The 23,028-nt window shown below is 45.1% G+C and overlaps 1 protein-coding gene across 1 annotated transcript in view; it reads left to right on the top strand.

Annotated features, from left to right (window-relative positions):
* Window positions 1-18,147: 18,147 nt before the first annotated feature.
* Window positions 18,148-23,028, top strand: part of AKT1 (AKT serine/threonine kinase 1) — a 66,804-nt gene continuing 61,923 nt past the window's right edge. The window contains exon 1 of the mRNA XM_075711957.1: window positions 18,148-18,169. The gene's annotated coding sequence lies outside the window, so the exon portion shown is untranslated. The remainder of the gene's footprint in view (window positions 18,170-23,028) is intronic.

Below are 23,028 nucleotides of genomic sequence, written 5' to 3'. Positions count from 1 at the left end.
TAGAAGAGGGCATGCTCCAGCCTGGTGAGGCCAGGCTGACAGTCCCAGAGATCCTTTCAGGTATGGTGGATGGAGTGGTACCTCTACAGGTAAGAGGCAGCATCGTTCCAAGGTGAGGCGCGCTTTGTCAGCACGCTGTCATCTGCAGGGGTTTCTGAGAGGTTACGTGGCGACTTGAAAACAGGCCTACCGTCAAGGGGTTCAGATGCTTCTGGAGTGGTATTCAAATGCCTAGAGACATAGGGATGGGCGCAGCCTTGGCAAGATTTTAAAAGCAAGATAAGGAGAAAATGAATAATTAGGTATCTGACTGGAGCTGAAAATTCACATCTCTCCTCAGGATTGGTGAACTGCTTTGGCTAAAATAAGATGCAATTTGAATCTTTGCCAGTTGCCTGTATTAAACTGAACCCAATTTTTTTTCCCCTTAAGATCAGAGATTGCTTTGTTCAATGTTGGAGCACGTCAGTATTTCTTCTGAGAGCCTTGGAAGTCTAAGTGAGGGGGGAAGGAGGAGAAGGAGTTGCATTTGGCATATTGCTGCGTTTGGCACGGGGTGCAACAGAGTGAATTATGCCTCCAGGTCTGGGTCTGTGATTCCACAAGGATTTTGATAAACTAAAGAGGCTGCATAGATGCAGGTACCCACCTCGGTACCCCTCCACACCTGCTTTAGGACATTTGGCTCGGTTAAATACAGAGTCCAAAGAGAGGGTCCCTCTGCTCAGTCCAGGGCTGGCTGTTTTCAGAGGGATTTGCCCTTCAGCCCAAGACCTTGCACAGACACCAGCTTTCTTCCATAGCCACTTGCTGGCTTTAAAATGACTTGCTCCCTTCCCAGATGGGCCCGATAACGGCAGGGAGCTGGCTGGCCCCAGGCCCTCAGGATTGTAAAAGGCTGCCAGCACCACTGCTGCAGCCCAGAGCAGAGCCAGGAGAGGGGTTACAAGAAAAAAACCCTTTGACTTCAGAGAAAGTGAGACTATTTGGGCAATAAATGAATACAGCAAGTATATGCTAACATGGCCAGATCTGAAATGAAAATAAAGGCAACTTTAGCATTCCTTTACTTTACAGTGCCTGATTGAAGAATTTGGTCACATGGCAGGAAAGAAGGTCACTGAAGAGAGCTCTTTTAACAGAAGCTCATTCGTATTTTAAACTGGTCACATGCCTTTTCATTTGTCTTCTCTGATGTGAGTCTCCTCTTTCTTCGTCTTTATTTACATGGATCTGTTTTCATATTTTGCTTTGAACTGCAAGCAGACTTTTTTCTCCTAGCCAATTTGAAAGGGTGGCAGAGGCATCCACACTCAACTCCTGTTTGCCCTGTGTCCGAGAGGAATAATTTTTCCTAATGAAAGAGCATTATGGCAATTGCATTGACGTGATGCATTTTATGCTGACTGGTCAAGACCAATTCTAGAAACAAACTGTAGCACGTGAGTGTTTCCACTCTTCTATTTGTCTCTGCAGTCAGGCACACGTCAAATACATTCCACATCACGTCGCGGACCAGAACAAAAGGTTTGCATCTAAAACAGTGGGACTCCTAGCTAAACATTATCAGAAATGTTGCATAGTGATGCCAGTGGAGCAAAACACGTATTTCTATCGGAGAAACATATATCATGCTCAGAAGGACAGCAGCGTTTGTAAAAGCACGCAGTACATAACAAGGAGAATTTCATCATGCAGAGCAAGGAGACGTGTCGGTGGCTACAAAGCAATAGATCTAATTCATACCTGAGAATAATTTGATCTTCATTTTTCCCCCACACTACTTTCTATGCCCAGAGAGCTTGTACAGCTATTGACGGGCAGAAATTGCCAGGGAGTTATGGCTTTTTAAGATCTGACTTTCTCAGCAGTTGCAAATGCAAGAGCAGAATGCTGATTAGCTCTAAGATGACATATGCATTAAAAAAAGGACCCCAAGAATATAATAATTCAAGGCTACTTAAAATGAAATGTGTTTATTGTAAACATTACACAAATAGTGATTTGGGGAATCTGAGCCCCGAGCTGAAAGCCAGGCTGAATGCATATCCAGGGAATGTGCAGTTAGTACCTCGACCGTGATAAGATTACAATAAGCATTTTCGACTATTGCTAACTATAAACAGAAATTTGAGCTGTGTGGGTCAACGTGGTGACTCAGCAATCAAAGTTACTTTGTCCTGCTGCAGTCAGAGGACTGCAGTTTGGTTTCCAGCACCACGTTTAGGATTTCCAGGGGGAACAGGAGATGAGTCAGGGAATTAGAGCAACCTTGCATTACTTAACTAGTGCTTGTGGCTTGATCAATGGCACTGGGAAGGCTCTGCTGTAGGGAACCCCTGCAACAGTGTCGCAGTGTGCTCGCTGTTACAGAGCGCTGTGGCGGCTGCCAGTGCTCTCAGATGGCGGGGGGGGAAATAGGGGAGAGAAGAAAAAAATAAACGGTCAGCAAATAATGTGAGAATTTACTGTAGCATGACATGGCATCATATTTACCCTATTGTGCATGAACTGATACATACTGTATCCCAGCTGTGATGCAGGTAGACACAAAACTTTGTACCTCATGCCTCAAAAATACCGTTATTTTCAAGGTGCAGCAAATCAGCAGTAAACTGGAATGCACACAAAACCCACGGCGTTCCTAGAGCAGGAGTGCGTCCCTACCAGTCAGCTGCAACGTCAGGCAGGTAATTAACAAATGCCTGGATAAAATGAGCAAGGTCTTGTTTATCAATCAACATACTATTAATTAGCTTATGTGTCAATTTTAATTGAAGTGATTTGTATTAATAATGGTCATCTGTGCAAGTTGGATGGCATACCTGCAAGGATCTGTGCTTGCTCCTGGGCTTAACTTTTGGCAGATATTCTAACCTAGGAAATATCTTCATGATTTCAAAAATAATAATTTTTTGAGAGATAACTAGCTGTGTGACTGATGGCTACTTATTAATACAACCTATACATGGAAAACCATCACCTAACAACTACATAATAAAACCAGAATAACAGTGTTATGTAAGACACCGTCTAGCTGAAGACATGCCATTAAAAAGCTCCAATGACACACATAAAGGGGGTAACGTTATTTGCAAATTATAACAATAGCTTTCCACATCTGTTGTCATGAAGAGGAAAAGCTGTGTGGCTGATGGTATTTTATTTAAGGTTTGAATCCATTTGTATTGCTTTACATTTTGTAAAAAATTTAGGACTCTCTTAATTTTACCTTTTCTTACTTTGTTAAAGGCAATGCTGTAGCTCAGGTTACTCTGGGGTTGTCATTATCCCAAGATCATGTTGAGCCTCTTCTGGAACTGAATCGTCCCAGGTTTGCTTTCAATTTAAAAATGAGTCTATGAGGACAAATATTAGGGCAATCACAGCTGCTTCTGTCCTACTGAACATGATTATATTTTATCATTTATAGGATTGTCAGAGATCCCTGGTGCTGTGCGGTGCCCTGGCACCCCACAAGAGGCAATGTCTGCCCCAAGGAACCTGTAATCAAAAACCAGAGAAGGAGCTGGGGGAAGGGAATTAATCAATGATTGACTTTCTCTGCATTAAATACGGGAGAGTCTGAGGTATGGAGATTAAATGACTTGGCTAGATTATGCAGAGAGTCTATAAAAGAATTGGGAATTGAAAGTAGCCCTCTTCCATCTAAATTCAGACATGTTGAGTCAATAACAAGACTGATTTCCATGGCAGTAGCATTTGGAGGCTTTAATCAGGTTTCATGTCCTATTATGCTGGGTACTGTGTAAATATAGAATAACAGATACTCTCTGCAGGCATGTCCTTAAACAGATACCCGCTGATTTCAGTGGAACTCTACACGTCCAGAAGGGTACCCTGGGGTAGATCTGATATTCTAAACAGGGATGAGATGCAGTAGGTGGGAGTAAAACCTGCAGGATTTATGGGAAAGAGATGATAAGTAATGGGATCACAGGGGTACCTGCATAAGGTATGCAGTGTAGAAACTTTATTGATCACTTATTTTGGAAGAGGGTAAATGAACAAGGGAAAATCATAAACTTTTTCAGTGGAAGTCTGGTACCTATATGCTTTGAAGTATGTGAGTACCGGTGTTTTATTGAATTGCAATGTTTTCCTGCCCAAGAATAAATCAAAAACACTTAATACAACTGCAGCAAAACTCTTTTCCATTTTTTCACATAAATAGTCTTTAGCAAAGAGTAACCTCTTTGCTAACTTAAAAGGTGGGGTGGTGAAAGGTAAATGGCAAATAAAGATGCTATAATGGGAAGAACAGTGAGCATATTTGGACGACATTTGCCGAGATGTTATCGGTGGCGAAGAAGCCCTGCCCATTTGGTGACATCATTTTCTACAACTTCCAGCATGTCCTGGCAGGCTCAGGGGCTGCAGTGGGAACGCTGTGCGAGAGCCAGGCTGGATGCGGCAGAAAAATACAGTGGACTTGATTTCCCCCAGGCTGGCAACGTGTATCTGGCCAAGGAGCGGCTAGTTCTCCAGCCGAATGCAGATGCCAAGGCTGAGGGCAGTGAAGACTGCAAAGCAGGTCAACAGGTTGATTTCTTTCACAGTTGCCTTTATTATTTTAATATCTAGCGCATATGTTAGATGAGCACCAAGAAGCTCCTGCAGAGACCGTGCTCGACACTGCCGAGAGGTAGGTCCTGTCCCACACAGACCCAAAGGGATGGCCCTGTTACGCACAGGCTCTTAGAGGACGCAGCTTAATTCTGTTCAAGGCTGGGATGGGAAGTTCAGCAGACAGCAGACAGACAATGTTTGCAGACTCCAGGTCCAAGAAAACCGGTGTTATGTGCTGAGTATGGTGAGGTGCGGGGTGGGGAGGGCAACCAAGTAGGCACTTGTTATATCAGCACACATGCAGGGTTTTTTAGCCTGAATTTTGCAGTGTTTGTGCATATGCCTGATTCTTATTCCTAATATCTTCTTAACTTCTGGATACCATCAGCTCATGCAGCAGCAATGTTTTCAATGCCTAACGTTTTCATGCTAATCTACATTAGCATGTTTGAATCAGGAGTGTGCTTTTGAAGCAAATCTCCTTATCCTGCTGATTTACTGTGCTTCAGTTTGTATCACAGGCCAGTCTGGGAGTGCATGGACTGGGCTCCCTTCCAGGGAACCTAAAGCAGTGACGTCCTCCAGACCAGTTCCCGTGAACTCTGGCCACCACTGGGCATGCAGTCCATGGCACCCCATTACAGCTAGCCCGAAGCATCCCTACTTCACTGAAACACCTTCAGTGTGGAGACGGGGTCCTCGACACCACCTGAATCACTCCAGAAACCACTCCTTTCGGGCCACTACTGCTCACGCAGACTGAGCACATCTCAGCTTGATGCCCACAGGAAACTTCAGGGCAGGGGGAGAGGAAGAGACTCCAGGCTTGGAGAAGAGCCTTGCTCCTCAAAGCAGGATGGACAAAGCTCGCTCTGGCCGCAGGGTGCAACAGCCACAAACCTATCTGCAGGCACAGCTAACAAACCCAGCGTAGATGTAGCCAAAGGCCAGTAAAAGCACTCGAAAGTTTTGTGACAATAAGAAGTCAGGCAGAAAAGGAGACCTCAGTGATTTCACTGAGGGCAAGTGGTAGTATGAGCTCAAACCTGATCAGACATCAGAGAACTACAGGAAAGATATGCTCTAACAGCAAAAAAACCCCAGTTATATATATTTTAAAAATATTTATTTATCTCTATATACAAATATTTATATAAAATCATATAAATTATAATATATATTATATAAATGTAATGATTACCGGGGCTCTCCTTTCGTAGGACTGCTTCTTGTATTATAAATAAAGCAGAAACTCCTCTCTCTTGTTGCTGCATAAGCCATTGCTTTTTGGTTGGTGTCTGATCGGCATGACTGCAGAAACGAGGACGCAGCAGGGCTCTGAAGTAAAGAGAGCACCAAATATACGAATTTATCTTTCCTCTCTTTTCCTGCTTTTATTCATGGTACTGTCATCTCTTTTACCTATGAGGTGTGAATACAGATGAAGACATCACTACTAAGTGCAATTTTATGGCTGCAGTAGCCAGAGGGTCAGACCAGAATGATGCTGAAACGATCACTTCTGCCCTTAAAAGTTTCCAAACTATACAATTTTGAGGAAGTGATTCAAAGGGTAGCAGATTTTCGCGTGCATGCAGATGCCATTAAAAACACACTGAAGAAATTAAAAGCAAACCCTTCTCCTCTAGTGTTAATATGCAAATAATAAAAAAACCCTGCCAGTCCACTGGGTAAATGTCATCTATATAGATTTTAAAGGATCTAGGAAGCCCCTGTCACCGTAATGCCTAAAACCTTAACAGCGCAATTACAGCTCTCGATCTCAAGGAAATTGCAGACATCATGAGGAAGACTGACCTGCTCTGCACTGGCTTTCTCCTGGAGCTCAATGCAGCCAGAACCAGTGCTCCAAGAACCCACTGCTGTGCCCATGCCCATGTCCAGCAGTGCAGCTGCTGCTCCTTCCACGTTTCCATGTGCGGATCTGCAGGGGTAACCAACCACTGATACTGCACCCAAGTTAAATGCCCACATTGTGCTCTGTAATTTTAGGTGAAAAGCATAATCAGCGTGGGGTGTGTGAGAGTTGGGCATGCAACAGGAACCTGAAAGTTTTTACTTTTGTTTTAATATGTGTAGATAACTTTAGTATTTCAGTCCCAGAGGATTTGCCTTTCTGACTACAGTTAAGATCATGGAGTTTCCTCACGCAGGTCAGTGGAATTTCAGCATTTTTGGGCATCTTCCCAGAAGTAAGAACTTATGACATGTTACTTCATAAGCAAGGGGGAAAAGCAGTGGTTTGAAGTAGACTTCAGTCCCTTCAGATCAAAGACTGTGTCTTCTGATGGGTCTCTACAGCGCCTAATGGTGCCTGCTCCAGACTGGGACTTGTGGTTATTACTGTACCAACAAAAGCAACTGCGGTGGCGTATGGGACAGAACTGATATATTTGCTATTTTTGTACGTTCTATATCTAACTAGCGCATTTTCTATGCAAACCAATTCGGTTCCTGTTTATATACCAAATTCCCCATCGTGTGTTTGCTGCCCCGTGTCACAGCTATCGTTATTCCTGGCGAAGAGGACCGCACGGCTCTCGCTTTGGAGTTTGTCAACACCATTCGTGACTCAGCCAGAAAAGCTCTTTGCGGGACTGCGAAGCGTGCCTTCTTCCTCCTGCTCCAGCTGGAGAAAGCACACTGCCATCCCAGGGCTGTCCAGCTTTGGCACCCTGGCGACCAGGAACAGAAGCTGGAAAACAAACCTAGGTCTCCTGTCCGACCTCTCCCAGGGTTTTTAGTGAGCCATCGGGAAGAGCTCCCCAAAATCCTTCAGCAAACAGGCCATCATTCAGTTCACTGCTCTTTAGCTGACACTTAGTCTTGTAGGAAATTCATCAAAGTACAAACGAAATCATACATTTATTTATCCACAAGATTAATTTCTAAAAAGCAAAATGCCAATGTTTCAGTATGACTATATTTATTATTTTTTCCAGATAGCCTGCAATTATTTTGCTATTGAGAAACACACCTTCAAACATTGGATTCGTTCAGTTTTAGAAGCACAATTATGTTTATTATATTTGGCACTGCAAAATGCACTTTTAATTTTGTACTTTTAGTGAGCTAGATTTTTGTCTGAGACTGAACCTCAGCTGTTTGTTTAAAGGCTGTTAATGCCTAGACTGAGACACTAGCTCTGTAATTCTAATACGATGTCATAGTCTCTTCCTTTGAGCACAGCCCACCTTTTAAGAAGGGAGGAACAAATTCACTGTTGGCCCATAAAGGTGCTGTCATTACTTGCAATGATGGAACAGATCTTGTTCTACTGGGGGTTAACTCAGTAATTCCACTTCATCTTACTGCACTAGTCTTTCTTCTTATGACTGACTGGATGAAAAACATTCTTATCCAAAGCTGCATTATTTCAACATTTTAAAATAACTTTAAAAAATTACATCAAATTATATGTTACCTATATATGTGTTAAAAATGGACAAGAACAGGAGCGCCTGCTCTTCTGGTGTGGTGTTGATACACTGTCTGGCAGTCAATCATTCTTTGCTGCTAACCCCTACGTTCAGTATTTTTGGGTAATAATTATATTACCAAGGAACAGTTGATGCACCTTATCCTGAAGCACTTAATAAACTAGAGTCAACAGATGTGAAATTTGAGGAAGCGCTCAGGGAAATCTAGGGACTTCCCTGAAAATTAGGGTTTATAGACTATAATCCCATTGATGATAACTGAGTGATAAAACCCACATTGTTTGCATTTATAACAATTCTTGAGTGATTTCATTGTTCCCAGAGAAAAAAAAAAAAGCCTGCTTTTGTTCATTGTTGATACAAAGTCACTCTTGCTGTCACAGACCAGGCACTTCCTACTTTACCTGGGTACTTTTATCCACAGTACTTTGCTGTGTTAGAGACATAAGCCCTTACTCCAGACTCTGAACCGCACTTCCCCCTCAAATTTGGGGAATGTCAGATCCAGATCAGGATCCAAACTTTCTAGTTTGGGCCTGTCTTTCATCATGGTAAATCAACAGTCGGCAAATCTAAACAATCTGTTCGTGTTGAAATGTCTTTTTTTTTTTTCATTGTACTTCCTCTCTAGCAAACAACGGAGGTTTATTTTCTTCTTTTCAGGACAGAAAACTATGTTTACTGTATGACCTTATTTTTTAAACTGCTGCTTTGTTTGCAGGGGGAAGTCCTAATGACCTTGCTCACCATGCAGCCTGGGAGCTTATCAATCAGGACAGGGTTTGGCAGGAAGGCAAGAAAGCTCTCCTGCAATCACATCTATTACCAGAGATCCCCCTGCCTGGACAGAAGTGTCTTACAGCCAGTGAACTCCTGTGCTTACACACACTCTTCATTGCTAGGTGTAAGTGCAGTCTGAAGACTCAAAATTACTTCATAAATGAATTTTCTTCTTGTTTTTGTTAAGTTCTGTACATGTCCTCTGAGCTGCCTGCAAGCTTTGCACAGTGACGATTAATTTAATTTTAAATGTAACTGTAATGCATTTTAATCTACACTAAATATTCTGAACATAATGCACAGTAGGTCGAAATGCAGTCACGAACCCAGATTTTTCCTTTCTGTTACCTTTGCATCTTAGAAAGTTCTCACAGCCATTTCATTCTGCCCTGATACCAACAGAAATCTTTCCACTGACTGCAGCAGATGAGGATCTGACCCTAACCTCGGTAATGGGGCCTGTACCATGGGGTCTGCTTGTTCCACTACGTTGCCCGAATGCTAGATTTTTAAACCTCTGCTGGAATGTGCCCCAGTAAACCTAAAGCAGAGCCATAGAAAATACCACGGTGATGTAGCAGCTATGCCAGGAGGAACTGGTCTGTTCCTTGGTGGGAAAGGAGGTCTTGCTCTGTCTCCCTCCGCCACGAAGAATAGCGAAGCCTTTCCTCCACTGTCTCATCGCTGGCTCCTCTAGCACGCCGGTGTACCCCAAATCCAGTGATCCATTTGACGCTCAGGAACCCTTGTGACAGATCCGATTAAGACAGACCTAGTTGATCAGAATGGAAGATGAAAGTGAATTTCACTAACCGTGTACAATCATTCAAATGATGTGGCAGAAAAGCCTCTTAAATAGGTTTGCCACCAGTGTAAATGCAGATTTACTGCTGTAAATGCATATTATGCACCTTTACGTAGTTAACAGTGCAAAGCTGTGGGAAGATGTGTTGTTTTCCAAATTCCAGCTAGCTTCCGATTGCAGAAACGCTATCATCAGTGATCGTACGTTTCTATACCAACCCAATCAATGCTTACAGCCCAGTTAGCGTTTATGGCGCTGTCAATTAGAAAATAAACAAAATCCCTTTAATGACCAAAGGAGGGCAAATTTTGATACTGGAAGAGCGGAGAAATAATAAATCTGTCAACGGCATTTCCACAACATCGTTTTTCAGAGCAGGACGGCTCTTAGAAATCTTACAAAATATTGCTGCCCTGTAAGCCATAGTTCAAGGAATTTGTGATGTTTTGAGCCATTCCTGCTGCGAGAGCAGGGCGGCCTGGAGCGCAGCGAGGCGCTGGGGAGAGCGGCATCCAGACCCGCCGCAATCGCTTCACCTTTCCGCGCCTCGCAGCCCGCCTGCTGCGGAAAGGGAGAGCGAAATATCCTCCCAGGTACCGCGACGCCTTAATTATTTCATCAATCAATATTTCGCGGGCGCAAGGGAAAGCTCCGAGCGCAGGGTAAGCGGACTGGCGCCCCGCGCTTTCGGGGAAGCTTGCCCGGGGCTCACGGGGGCCCGGCCCTTCCCAGAGGTTGAAATGCCGGGGGCTGCCCGGGCCTCTGCCCTGCGGCGGCGTCGGGCCCCTCTTTTTTGGGGTAAATTGTCCGCGCTGCGGGCAGCAGGCTGCTAACGCCGGCGGCTTCCCGCAGGGCCGAGTTAGGAGAGGCCACATCACCTCGCAGGGCAGGGCGGCCCAGGCGCCCGGGTCAAGGGCCGGGGACGATCGGGGGGAGGCCGACCCCGCCGCCGGGCCGCCCGGGGCCAGGCCGCGCCGGGGGCCCGGCAACGCCGCCCTCGGGGCCTGGGGCCGGCCTGGCCGGGGGGCGGCGGGAGGGCCGGGCCGGCGGGCGCTGCCCCCCGCGCTGAGGGGGGCTCCGAGGGCGGCGAGGCCCCTGCGGCTGCCGACACCCCCGCCCCCGCGGAGCGGCGCGGCCCCTCGGCTCGGCGCGGCGCGGCGCGGCGGGGCGGGCGGGAAGCGGCGCGGCGGCGGTAGGACCCGGCGGCCGCTCCCCGGAGGATGTGAGCGAGCGCCGCGGAGACGCGCGTGGGACGAGCCCGGCCCCGGCTGCGGGAGCTGGGCCCGGTGGCGCGGGGGGCGGCGGCGGCGGCGGCTGAGCGAGGCGAGGCGAGGCGAGGGGCGGCCTCCCCCTCCCGGCCGGAGGCAGGGCGGCGGCGGGGGCGAGGGCGAGGCGGAGCGGAGCGGCGGGGAAGGCAGGCCGGCAGCCGGAGCGGGCGTGTGAGCCCCATGGGCCGAGCGCCTGCGAGAGGGGGAGGAGGAGCCGCCCCGCCGCCCGCCGCCCGGGGATGGTGAGGAGGCGGCGGCTGCCGCCGGGAGCCCAGTGAGGCCTTCGCTCGGCACCCGCCGGAGAGCCCGCCTCGCCAGGCTCCCCCTTCCCCCCGCTCGCTGGCTCGCTCCCCCCTTCCCTCCCCTTCCCCTGCCTCCCTCCCGGCTCCCTGCCCCTGCCGCCGCCACCCTCCCATCACCTCCTCCCCGGGCTCCAGCCATGTAAGTGACCCGCTCCCCCGGCTGGGAAGGGCTGGGGGAAGGAAGCGCCGGGGCCGGGGCCGGGGCCGGGGCCTGCTCCGCTCGGCCGCGCCGTGCCCGCCGCATTGTGCGGGGCCGGGCGGGGAGGGCAGGGCAGGGCAGGGAAGGGAAGGGAAGAGAAGGGGGGGGCGGCCGCCCTCCGCCTTCCCCGGGCAGCGGCCGCCGACCCGCCTAGGCCGCGGCGGCGGGCGGGGGGCTGCCCCGCCGTTCTCCCCCCCCCCCCGCCCCGGCCCCGGGCACGGCCGGGCTGCGGCGCGGCCGGGCGGGGTGGGGGGGCGAGGGGGGCCGGGCTGCGGGCGGCCCCCGGCCGGCGTCCTGCCGGCGGGCCCGGGGCGGACAGGAAGCTGTTGGCTCCCCCGGGATGCGGTGGATGAGAGGGCGGCGGGGCGGGGGGCTCCGCCGGCGGCCCTGGGGCCTGCCCCCGCCCCGGCCCCCTCGGAGCCGCGGCCCCTCCAGCGCCGGCGGGGGCTGGGGCCGCCCGGGACCTGCCCGAGCATCCCCCAGGGAGACGGGGGTGGCGGGGGGAGGGGGGATGTTGCTAAAACTGTGGCAAATAAAGTCGCCAAGTGCCCCCCCCCCCCCCCCCGATCTCCCCCCTCACCCGCCCCCATTTTCTCCCCTTGTCTTCTGTAGCCGCGTTGTTCAGCCCAGCTCCGCTTTGCGGACCACTCGGTGTTTGCCGACGGGAGTGTGATTATCTCCGTGGGCATTTGGCGTGTGTAGGTGGTTGTGCAGCGTTTGTGGACTTGATTTTTTTTTTTTTTTTTTTTTTTTTTCCAGTCGTGTTTTGCAGAGCTGTAGGGAGCTGTCTGCAGATGCCCCCCCGCCCCCCCCAGGTGAAATTCTGCAGTTGTCGAAATGTTCTTGGAGACTTCTAGGACTTTTGCTTCTGTTTCTTTGTAACACACATAATCGAATCTATGAATGTGCTGCAACTTTTTATTTACTTTACTGACAGTACGCTACTGATGCTAATGCAGCTTGCACCTTATTGGTATCCCCCACCCCCCCCACCCCCTTGGGGAAAGTATTTAACTGTTTTTCTCTTTGCTTTGTTTTCCTACCACCTCTAACATATAAGAAGCAAATCCCTGATTTGCTCTTGTTTGTTTTATTTATACCACAGGAGGGATGTACATTTCAAAATACAGTTATAAAGGGGAGTTACTAACACTTAATTCAGAAGAATATTTGTTTACAGGTAAATAAATTTGACATACTGCATGACTAGTAATTACTTTTATGTAGTAGTTAATTTCCTGATGACAGCCACAACATTTGTCTGAGTTAATAGATTTAAAGACACTGTGGAACTACCTTTGATTTTTTTAAATAGGAGGGCTTTTGTTGTGTGTGATGTTTATAGAACTGTTTTTGGTGTGTAGCAGTGGTAAATCAAATTTGAGAATTGCTCCAGTGTCTGCAAGTAACTTGTAGCTCCAGCATTCACTTGCCAGCTTATAAAAATGTCCTGTAAGTGATTACGTTAAGAATTAAATAGGTTCACGACTGACTTGATTTGTTTAGGGGCAGAACAAAGCTTCTGGTTTAAATACTTTAAAATGGAATTTGATTAAATGCATTTAAAGTTAGTACAGAGTTCTGAGCAGCACAGTTTTTAAATTATATGAGCATAAACTGCAAAAAGACTTGTTCTTGTTTGGGAACATGAAGAGGATTTTGTCTGGCCTGTGTCTTTGACAGAGAGAGTATGAAGAAGTCTCTTTTCTGCCATTGCTCAGTTTTGAAATAGGCAGCTTAGTTTGTCCTATCAAACTATAGTTGTGGTTGCGGCTTGGACAGCTGGATGTCGTAACTTTGGCCCCTCACCTGAACAATATTAACCTCCTGTCTATTGATCAGCAAAGACACGAGAGCACAAGCATTTCAAATTACAGTTTTGTAAACCTAGACTAGGCTAACAGATTGAAAGAAAAGTGGATGCGGCTTTACAAATTTTTATTCTCCGCTTAATTTTTCCATCACTCTTAGTATCAGAGAAGCCTTTCTGAACCTTGCGATAAGCTGCATGTGCAGCCATGAAATACCAGTTTAGACCTGGTGTTGTTCAACACAACACATAGTAGTGAATACTAGTGACCACACCTAACTCACGGCCCACAATGCGCTTTTTGTGAAGTAAGCTAAGATGCTGGAACAACCTGGTCCCTCTAAGCTTTCTTGAAAGCTGTCTGCCCAGATTTGGTAACTGGGTCATGGTGCAAAGCTACTACTGTGTGCTTAGAGGGCCTTGAGCGCGTTGGAACCGCTGCCACTCCCGTGAAACACCCAGGGCAGGATTTGCATAACGCAGGAGATGTACTTCACTGGTCAAAGCCTGGTGGGGACACCTATCTGTATGCCCCGCTTGAAATGCTGTCTGGAGCCCAGCTTCGTTGTGTCTGTGCTGTTCAGGTGCAGTTGGCTGTCAGCTGTGAGCTTACGCTGGGATCTGGGACCTACTGCGGGAAGAGAGTTTAGGTTGCTCATGATCTCCCATGTAGTGGGCCCGAACACACACCCCTCTGCCCCCCTCCAGCTCCTATGTGCCTCATCTGCTCTGGTGATAGTGTCATGTGGCCAAGGCAGGCAAACAGGGGCAGCTGGATCTTTTTTTGCCTGGTGCTGCTGTTGTGCATTGTAAGAACGCGTAAGGATGTGTAGCACGTTAGGGCTCATGGTGTCCTGGGAGCATCAGGACTGTGCCACGCCAGGGCAGTGGGCGTCAGTAACTGGTGATGTGATGGGCAAAGTGTTAGTCCAGGAGCGTGCTTTGCTGTGACCTGCTTTCTGATCTGGGCTAACTAGTACAGCCTAGACACTGTCTGATGTGCCAGGTTAAGGCAGCAGCAGGACCAAGGTTGGTTACTCTCCCTCATGGATGAGATAATTACCACAGATGCTCCTGCATCCCGTAAGCTTAGGTTTCAGCTTCAGCGTTATGGAAGGATTCCTTTTCTTCCTGCTCTGCTTTAGGGTGTGAGTAGAAACAAATATGAAATTTCATCTTGGAAAGAGGGCAAGGAGGACAGATTCATCTCTTGATCTTGTAGAGACAAAAGAAGGTGAGCATAATAGGTGGAAGAGAATGAGAGAAGGAGCTCTAACACGACTCTCCCAAATACGGAAAAGACGGTTCTGCTCCACCTTCTGTTGGATGGTTGGTTTGACTGACTCCTTAAAGCAGGTTTTGCTGCTGCAGTGCCTAGGGAATTGAGTTATCTCATTATTTATGAAGAAGTTAATAACCTTTAAGGAATTATTACATGCGTAAAACCAGCGTCACCATGATACGATGCTGATGTCATGCCATTCATGATTTACTGTGCTTCAGCCATGTGAGGAATACTTTGGTAGGGAAAAAGGTATTACAGAAATGCATATTGAAAAACAAGCAAACAGAAGGCTAGGAGAAAGACGGAGTTGTTCAGCTTTTGACAGTGTTTAGTCATGTGCAGCCACAGGCTGGAGCAGCCAGGTCATACTTACTTCAGATGCCTTCTGTTCACTGGGAACCATTCTTAGATGGCCATAAATGAGGACTGTAATCATTCCTTCCCCCCCTCCCTCCCTGCCCCCGGATTTTATGGAAAAGGAGCTTTCTTTGGTTTACGCATCTTCAGTAGTACATTGACCTGTAGTTAACTGGCTCTTCTATTCCAAGAAATTACGCTTACTTGCTGCCCCTGTCTTCAATAGTGTCTTTTACTAAAATAGATACATTAGGCACAGCTTGAATGTGTGTTTTAAAATATACCAGATAGAGTGGGTTTGCTTCTGTTGGAGCTGTGTCTATGGGCACAGGAAGGGATTCCCATCTCTTCACACTGTGAAGAAAAATTAGTTTAAGTTCCCCTTATAAAAATAAGCGCTCTGGTATAGCTGATTGAAGGACTGAGGTGGAGCCCACGGTGCACGTTGGTGTCAGGGAATGTTTAGTGTTTTCCCGCTTCATTGTGCTGTGCTACCCAGTCTTCTGTGCATGGCTCCTTTACAAAACCCCCTTCACCACCCCTCTCCCTTTGAAGGAGATGGGCAGGTAAAGACACATCCCTGATAGCAGGGCTGCAGTAGCAGTTGGGAAACATTTCTTGGGTAGAAATTGTAGGGAAAAGGCAGTCCAAACTTTCTGGACACCACAAAGAGTAGAAAAAGTAGGTCCTCTGAACTTTGGGTTTCTTTGTTGATCTGTTTTTTTGGGCTGTATTGTCATTCAAATTCACATTATGAGATGACAGTTTAGCCGATGACAAGCAGGAGGCTGCCAAGTGGTAATCTTGGCAAGTGTTGACCCAGAAAAACCTGGAGTAAGTTAGCTGCAGATTGCAGAATTTTGGACCTTTGTGCTTTTTTCTGTTTTTAATAATAGGATTGTCCTTTCTACAGACTAGTTTGGCTTGTAGCTTCCTTTTTTACATATGGTTATTGAAAAAGAATTGTTCAATGCAGCTAAATTTTTGAATTCAAGACGCAGAAGTAGGTTTCACAGTCCCTGTGGTGTTATGGCACAAGGATAGAAGGGTTAACTTTCACACCTGGATGTTGCATTTCCAGAAGTAAGCTGTGATAATCTTAGGGGTTTTGTTCAACATTTTGCAAATTGCTTGATGCTTAAACAAAGCCTCTAAACAAGGTCTAGTCTCCTCATGACATCAACAAGTCAGTCTAGCTCTCGTGACTGTTGTGCATGAATTTTTGAAAGGAGCACGAAAGCCTCCCATGTTCGTCAGGTTCTATCCTAATTGCTCTGGAGCTAAAGGAGTTTGTTCCTAGGTAACTCTGGCAGCTGTGGGTTACTGGTCCCTATTCTACAGCATATGGTGTTCTCATACTTATTTATGAGATTAAGGAATTCTTACACATCTCTTGTTCCAATGTCATTTTTCGTGTGTTTTCCCTCCCTCAGGCAAATGACTTAGCTGTTTCTTGGAGTTGATAATTATAACCAGGGAGATACAGCAGATTTGTAATTTGGTAAAAAAAGCCCAGCTTGTTTCTGGGGAAAAAACTAGAGAGTAAAAGTGTTACCAGAAGACCTGAGGAATAGTGATAAACAGTGAAAGTTGATAGGCAAAGTATCGGGGGAGTGACCTCCTTTCTCCCAGTCAATTTCTGCTTGCAGTGGTGGTACTTGTTCAAATTTGACCTCCTTGCTTTGAAGGCTGCCCGATTCAGAGCACTGGTGATGTATGGTACAGAGCCCTCTGTGCCTGCTGGGGTTTCATTTCTAGGTTGGATTAATTTTGACCACCTGTTTCTTCCATCCAGGGTCATGTCTTAGTGAGTTATGGGGAATTAGTTGCTTTTTAGTCTAGTTTCTGATGGATGGCTATCACCTGCACGTTCAGAGACAATTGATGCACGTGTGCCAAATGCATGCAGAGATGGTATATATTTGTTAGATGGGAATGTGATGTCTTCGTGGTTGGAGAGAGACTCCGGTAAAAGCCAACTCTTTGGCGGCAAGTTACAAATTCTGCTGGGTTCTGTTTTATTAAACCTCTTGGTTATTGCTGGGAATTTGTCACCAATTACATTTGTTGATCACCCAAGTAATACCAAATTGAATGGCAGTATGGACACTTCAGAGAGCACAGAAGTCATTAAAGAAAAACAAACACTGCTTTTGTACCACAAGCAGAAAAATAATCAGATTCAATTTAGAAAAATAATAAAAGCTAATGCATTTGGGAAGAGATTACTTTCATTGAGGGAGTGAAAACGCGAAGAACATTTCTGTGGTAGTCAGCCATGAGCTAGACACATTTTCAATAAGATACAGCAATTTTGAGCTATTTAGATAGGGACTTCATCTCATAAAGCAGAGAGGTAAAAATCCTAAATTGTGCTTAGGTGTAATTTGTTGCGAGAAAGACAGCAGCAAACTGCGGTGTGTTCAGGGAAGAGCAATAAAATTGATCAGGGTGCTATGAAGGCTGATTTAGGATAACAGAAAGATACGTGAGCTTATCTGAGATTCTTTGTATACCTCTAGGAGAGGTAGGGGTTATAAATATCAAAGATAGAGAAGACGCTTCTTGGGGGAGTTGAGGAGATCTGAGTGGGATTAACAGGATGATGCTGAAGCTATGAAAATTTGAAGGAGAGCATTAGGAATTTTTACTGCTTAGGGGTATATCTCTTAGATGCATTGTGTGTTATTTCATAGACTGCTATACATCAGGCTGTGAAGAAACCTTGCAGAAGATGTTCTGGAAGTCTTCTTACCAGGAAATATTTAAACCTAGACTTTGTGAAATCTCAGAGTTTTTATTGTTGTGGAGAGTGAGGTGCTGTTGGAGATGTGGAGGTTTACTGGGCAAGATCTTGCAACCCCCTCTAATCCAGACAGTGTCTGGTGGTGTTGTGAGTCTGCCCATGATCAATCCGCTCAGTGAAGAAGTAGGACTTCAGCAAGCACGTATTTTGGCACCTCCACCCACCAAGATACAAAAATCCTTGTGAAGAGCAAAGCCCTCACTTAGGATTTGTAATAATAATAAAAAAACCCCAAACTAGCAATGAAAGCTACTCCCTGTTGTATCCTTTACTGTACATATGTGACATGCTTCAAAATGATGGTGCACTCTTCTTTTGATCCTTTTAGAAATAGCTGGGAAGGAGAAAAACGGAAAAAAAAAACCCCGTCCCTTTTGTGGAGCCTTCTGCGGGAGTTCAGGAATTTCAACAGAGTGATCTTTTGGCATAAACTGGTTTTTCAAGAGACATTCCTGCCATTATGAATGAAGTAGCAATAGTGAAGGAAGGGTGGCTTCACAAACGAGGTAAGTGTCTCTTCCCTCCAGGACAGTAGATTGGCTTTCTCTCACGTGGTGATCTGTCCTTTAGCAGTGTATCTTGAAATAGTCCGTTATTTTCCTGTTCACCCTAAAGGGAAACGGCATATAAGGAGCGTGTGTGACTGTCAAGTTTGAGGAGACGCACGTCCGAGGGGTTTTCTTTGGGTGTGTGCATGTGAGTGTTCACTGAAAGCTGTGTGAACTGTTTTGAAAATGATGACAAAGGCAGCGACTGAAGGAGGTGCTACTTAGAGTGTTAAAGGTTAAAGTGCGGCATATGTTGTTTTATATATAGGTCTGTAGCTGTTCTTTTTGTGTTAGAAGGTAGAATTGTCTTGAGGTGAATCTTCATTTGAATGGTGAAAAATATGCCTGTATATTGCAAGCAATGCTGTGCTCTTGCAGAGACTTGCTAGAGAGTGTGCTGTTTTGTTTGTGTCTGAACCGCTCTTGGTACCAGTGTCCTAGATGGGAAGAATAGCCTTGAGTTTGAGCACTCTGTGCATTTCTGTTGTACTGCTAATGCCATTTGATTTTTATAAAAAATCTTTATTCTTGACTGGGTGGCAAAACTGAAATAACATAGTCATGTGTGCCGATATGCTTTTTGCATTCTTAAATGTTTTATTCCCAAAACAGTGGGTTTGTTTTTTTTTTTTTTGAGGGGTAGGGGGTGTTTGTTTTCAAGTACTACAGCATTGCTCCTATAAGGTACTTGACTTACCTGTTTCTTTGCATTCTACTGTCATTTCTTGGAAAGGAGAGAGCAGTATTAGGTACTTTCCATAATATCATCGTTTTTTTGGACCGAAAACAGAATCTCTGTGCTCCAGCAGTAGGGAAGCTCACATGGTTCTGCAGACGGGATTTTTCTAGAGGGTTTGCAACAACTTGCCTGAAGGTGGAAAAGTGTAGCATGATTATTTCTGGAAGAAAATCGCAATATGTTATCATAACCTTGATAAAGGCTGATGGTTCTTCTGCAACAATAAGAAATTTCTAAGAATTTAGCAAACACGTTGATAATCCGTGTTTTAAAAGGGTGGAAACATATATTTCTAACAGCTGGATATGTAGCTTAGTTTAGCAAATTGTCTGATGCTTGATGGAAAAATGTTTTGATGAAGTTTTTTCTGTTTTTTTTGTTCTGGTTTATTTCAGTTAGGAACGCCTTTCCACTCATTATCTTAAATAACTCATTCAATAATTCTGGTGTACCCAGGCTACCTTTGTTCTGATAAAGTATTTGAGAATTATGCTCTGTTTGGATAAAACAGAAGAAAGAAACACAGAATTATGCTTCCCAGTCCCATTTATGAATCTAGAAACTCTTCAAAACAGAGATATGTTTTTAGTTTTAAACTATTTTTTTAGGCTTAGGTTTTTTTAACTGTCTATTGTTACAATTCTTTCTGCACTTACCTGTAGCTTTAAAAAAATTATTTTGTTATTTTGAGGAGCACTGTACAAAAATCTGAGGGAGAAACATTTATTTTAAAAAGTATGAAAATGGAATTGTATTGTCAGAATGATGCAGAGGCAGATGTGTCTGAAACTTTAAAACAGTCATGTTGTATTTCAAGCTTGTCTGTATTTACTCTTGAGAATTGAATTTTTGTTGTTTCTAGGATTACAATAAAGCTACTTTCAAGTAAGGAGACCTCTGGAGGAGGTCTTGGTAAAGGATGCCCTCGTCTCCTATCTGATTTTTTTTTTTCTTTTTAAAATTACCTTAGCAAAATGGATTATTATCTCTGATGGTTTGCTGATAATATGATGATGAGATTATCTGCTGAACACATTTCCATTTCCAAAATGTTACTCCACATGTTCTACATATTTGAGACTGCAAATTTGTGCCCAAATGCCCAAACTGTTAAACATATCTTGGCATTTTTTGGATGCCAGGTTTCCTAATCTTTTTAACCTGTTCCTGAATGCCTTTTTGCTTTCTCGGTATGTGTGGTGACACCTGTTTCATTCCACTTCATTGACTTTGCAACTGTTAATTTGGCATTGTCTGTGCAAGGAGGGTTTTAGAAAGCAGTACTTGCTCTCCTCCTCGGCTTGCCAGTATGTCAGCTCCGTTACTCTCCTGGTTTTTGTAGCTGTTTCGGGATCAGTCGACAAATTCAGTTGTTTTGGCTGGGGGTGCGTGTGGGGGGAACTGATCCACTCATGTGTGCGTGTGTCTTGGAAAGGATTTTTTTTAAATCATCTACATTTATTGCCAGACCCTATCAGTTTGCTGGCTCTGCAAGATCAAGTGCTTCAACCACAGGATGTTTCCAAAACTGATGTCTGATACTGTGAGCTTCTGAAGTTAAGGTATAAACAGTAATTACTGCAGGGAGGGACTGCTAAAGGAGGATATTAGATATAGGAAATGTGTATTGTTTGTCTTTTGGATCATTTATAAAAAAAAGGTTGCACTGCATGTGTTCTTTAAAGATCCTAGGGCTTTCCACATGCAAATATTTTAAGCAGTGACTGGCTGAAATCCAGATTGGGCAATGATGTTCTTTCTACCTAGCGTTCCCCCATAGCTTTAGTTGGATATGGTGTTTCTTAGTTCATGTCCTGAGCAGTTGAACAGCATGGCTGTGTGTAGTTAAACAGTTGCTACATCTCACCCCAGCAGTGGCTTAATTTTGGTGGTTTTAATGATTTGCGTATGTATAAATCAGGCTGCAAAGTGCTCTGGAGCCCTTCTGGATGGCAGGTGTATATAAGAATAAAGCCATCATTAGCAGGAGCAGGTGTTTTGGCCTGGCAGGGAAATAGCAGGGCTTTCTAGAATTGTGGGGTTGTTTTCTTCTGTCAGCATGCTTTACATTTCTGTTTTTGTTTCCAAGATTAAAAATACAAATGGAGAAATGAAATTAAACATTGCTGCCTGGCCGAGGGCTCTTGGCAGTTCTGTAAGTCAGTCGCTTAAAGGAAGCTCTACTTCCAGTAGCACAGATGTTTGTTTGTGCAGGGGCCAGAGTCATCTCCGTGATATGTCTAACCTCAACCAGGCAGAAATAGAAGAATTCATGAATGAACTTTTTTTTTTTCCCCCTCTTTTCCCTGCTGGCAGCGCTTGGTGCTGTTACTCTAATCACAGTGAGGCGATAGATTCTTGTGTGAAGACAGAAACAGTAGTTAAAATACTAACCACTCTTTGCATAACTGAGTGGCTGAAGTGTTCCAACACACACGTAGAAAACGAAACTCAGACTCGGGGTTGGTGTATTGTGTGTGTATGTCCAGAACGTGTGGTCCCCGGTTATGTAACATTGAAGGTCTGTTTAGTGGGAAAGGACGGGGGAAATGGGTTGAAGCAGAGGTGCTGTAATTGTGATTGAATGTGAGGGGGGAAGGAGAAAATTATCTGCCCAAATTGCTGCTTGTTGAGTTCTGAGACTACAGGTTTTCTGGATGTGTGTCATGAGTATCCTTAATCTTGGTCGTGTGTAGTGGAACTTTTTGGATAAAAGAGGCATGCCCAAGTGTATTTTATTTACTTTATTGATCCATTTTAAAAATCTCATTGGTTTTATTGCATCTTTCTGCTCTGGTCCCTGTTTATAAAGGTCCTTCTATTGTCTTCAGTCTTCATCCTGTTTGGGTGGGTGTTTTTTTAAGTCTTTCTGCAAGGCTAACAAAGAGGGGGATTGTGCATTTTGATACTCTGTCATCTCTGTCTTCCCTAGTATGTCCGGTTTTCTTATTAGGGCATAAACGCATATGGAAAAAGGAGTCTTTTGGAGGCAGGGAAAGAGGGGGAGGGAAAAATGTACACTGACATTTAAAAAAGGAAATAGAAATCTTGATTTCTCACTCTGAGAACTGTGAAGCAATTATAAAGCAGCAGGAGAGACCTGTGTATACATCCATTAATATTTAGCAGCAAATGTGGAGCTACTTCTTGCTTTTGTTTTTAAATAATATATAAACACCGCACAGTAATTTTAACCGTGAAAACCAGAACATGTCCTCCAAATGTTAACTTGTGCGGACTTTAAGCAGGTAAAATTGTTTGGCTGGTTGGGAGTCTGGCTTCCAATCTGACCAAAATTACTAGAGGTCTTTACATGAGAAATTAGACAAAAGATACTTGCTCCACTTATGGAAATGCTACTAATTTTTTTTGTTAAAGAATTGTTTCTGTAATGAAATGGAGTGATGCAGACATCCTAATAAATAACCAGTAGTCCCTTGTGATTTGTCTTCCTATAGCTTCATTGCATAAAATTAATGCAGGATCCATGTATAAAACACAAGCCAGGAATTAAGTGCTGATTGTCGCTCTTTTAACTTTCTCTAGCGGAATAGCACAAAACTTGAGCTTTGTTATTTTGAGCACAGGTTCATACTTTCAGTATTCTGTTAGCATGAACCAAAACAGGATCTTATGAGGTATGATCAGAAGGTAACTTTTTTTCTTTTTAAAAGCCAGTGGGTCTCTTGTGTTGCTGTTTTTCTTCACCTCTTCTTTCTTCTCTCTTTTCTGTTCTCACTGTGTTCCCTACCTCTTTTTGTATGTGTGGTGTGTGTGTGTTTTATTTTGGGGTGTTTTTTATTTTTTACCTTGGCTTCTGTCCGTCCCTGGGATGTAGCGGTGCACTTTCTTGATGACCTGTGTAGCCAGCGCCTTCGAGATTCAGATTAGTTCAAGGATCGTCTGGCTTTCATGGTATTTCAAAGGAGTGGCTGTGGCACTTGATACAAAGGATCCTAAGACACATCTGAACTCTGAAGATGCCAGCTATAGAGGGCACAGCTGCTTCAGAGGAAAAACAGGGGGGAAGAGGAAAGGTAAGAAACAAGATAGGGGCTGAACAAAGAATGGAGGGGGG

Source organism: Pelecanus crispus, chromosome 6, assembly GCF_030463565.1.
Source record: "Pelecanus crispus isolate bPelCri1 chromosome 6, bPelCri1.pri, whole genome shotgun sequence".
Taxonomy (NCBI): Eukaryota; Metazoa; Chordata; class Aves; order Pelecaniformes; family Pelecanidae; genus Pelecanus; species Pelecanus crispus.
This window is presented reverse-complemented; position numbering and strand designations above follow the sequence as displayed.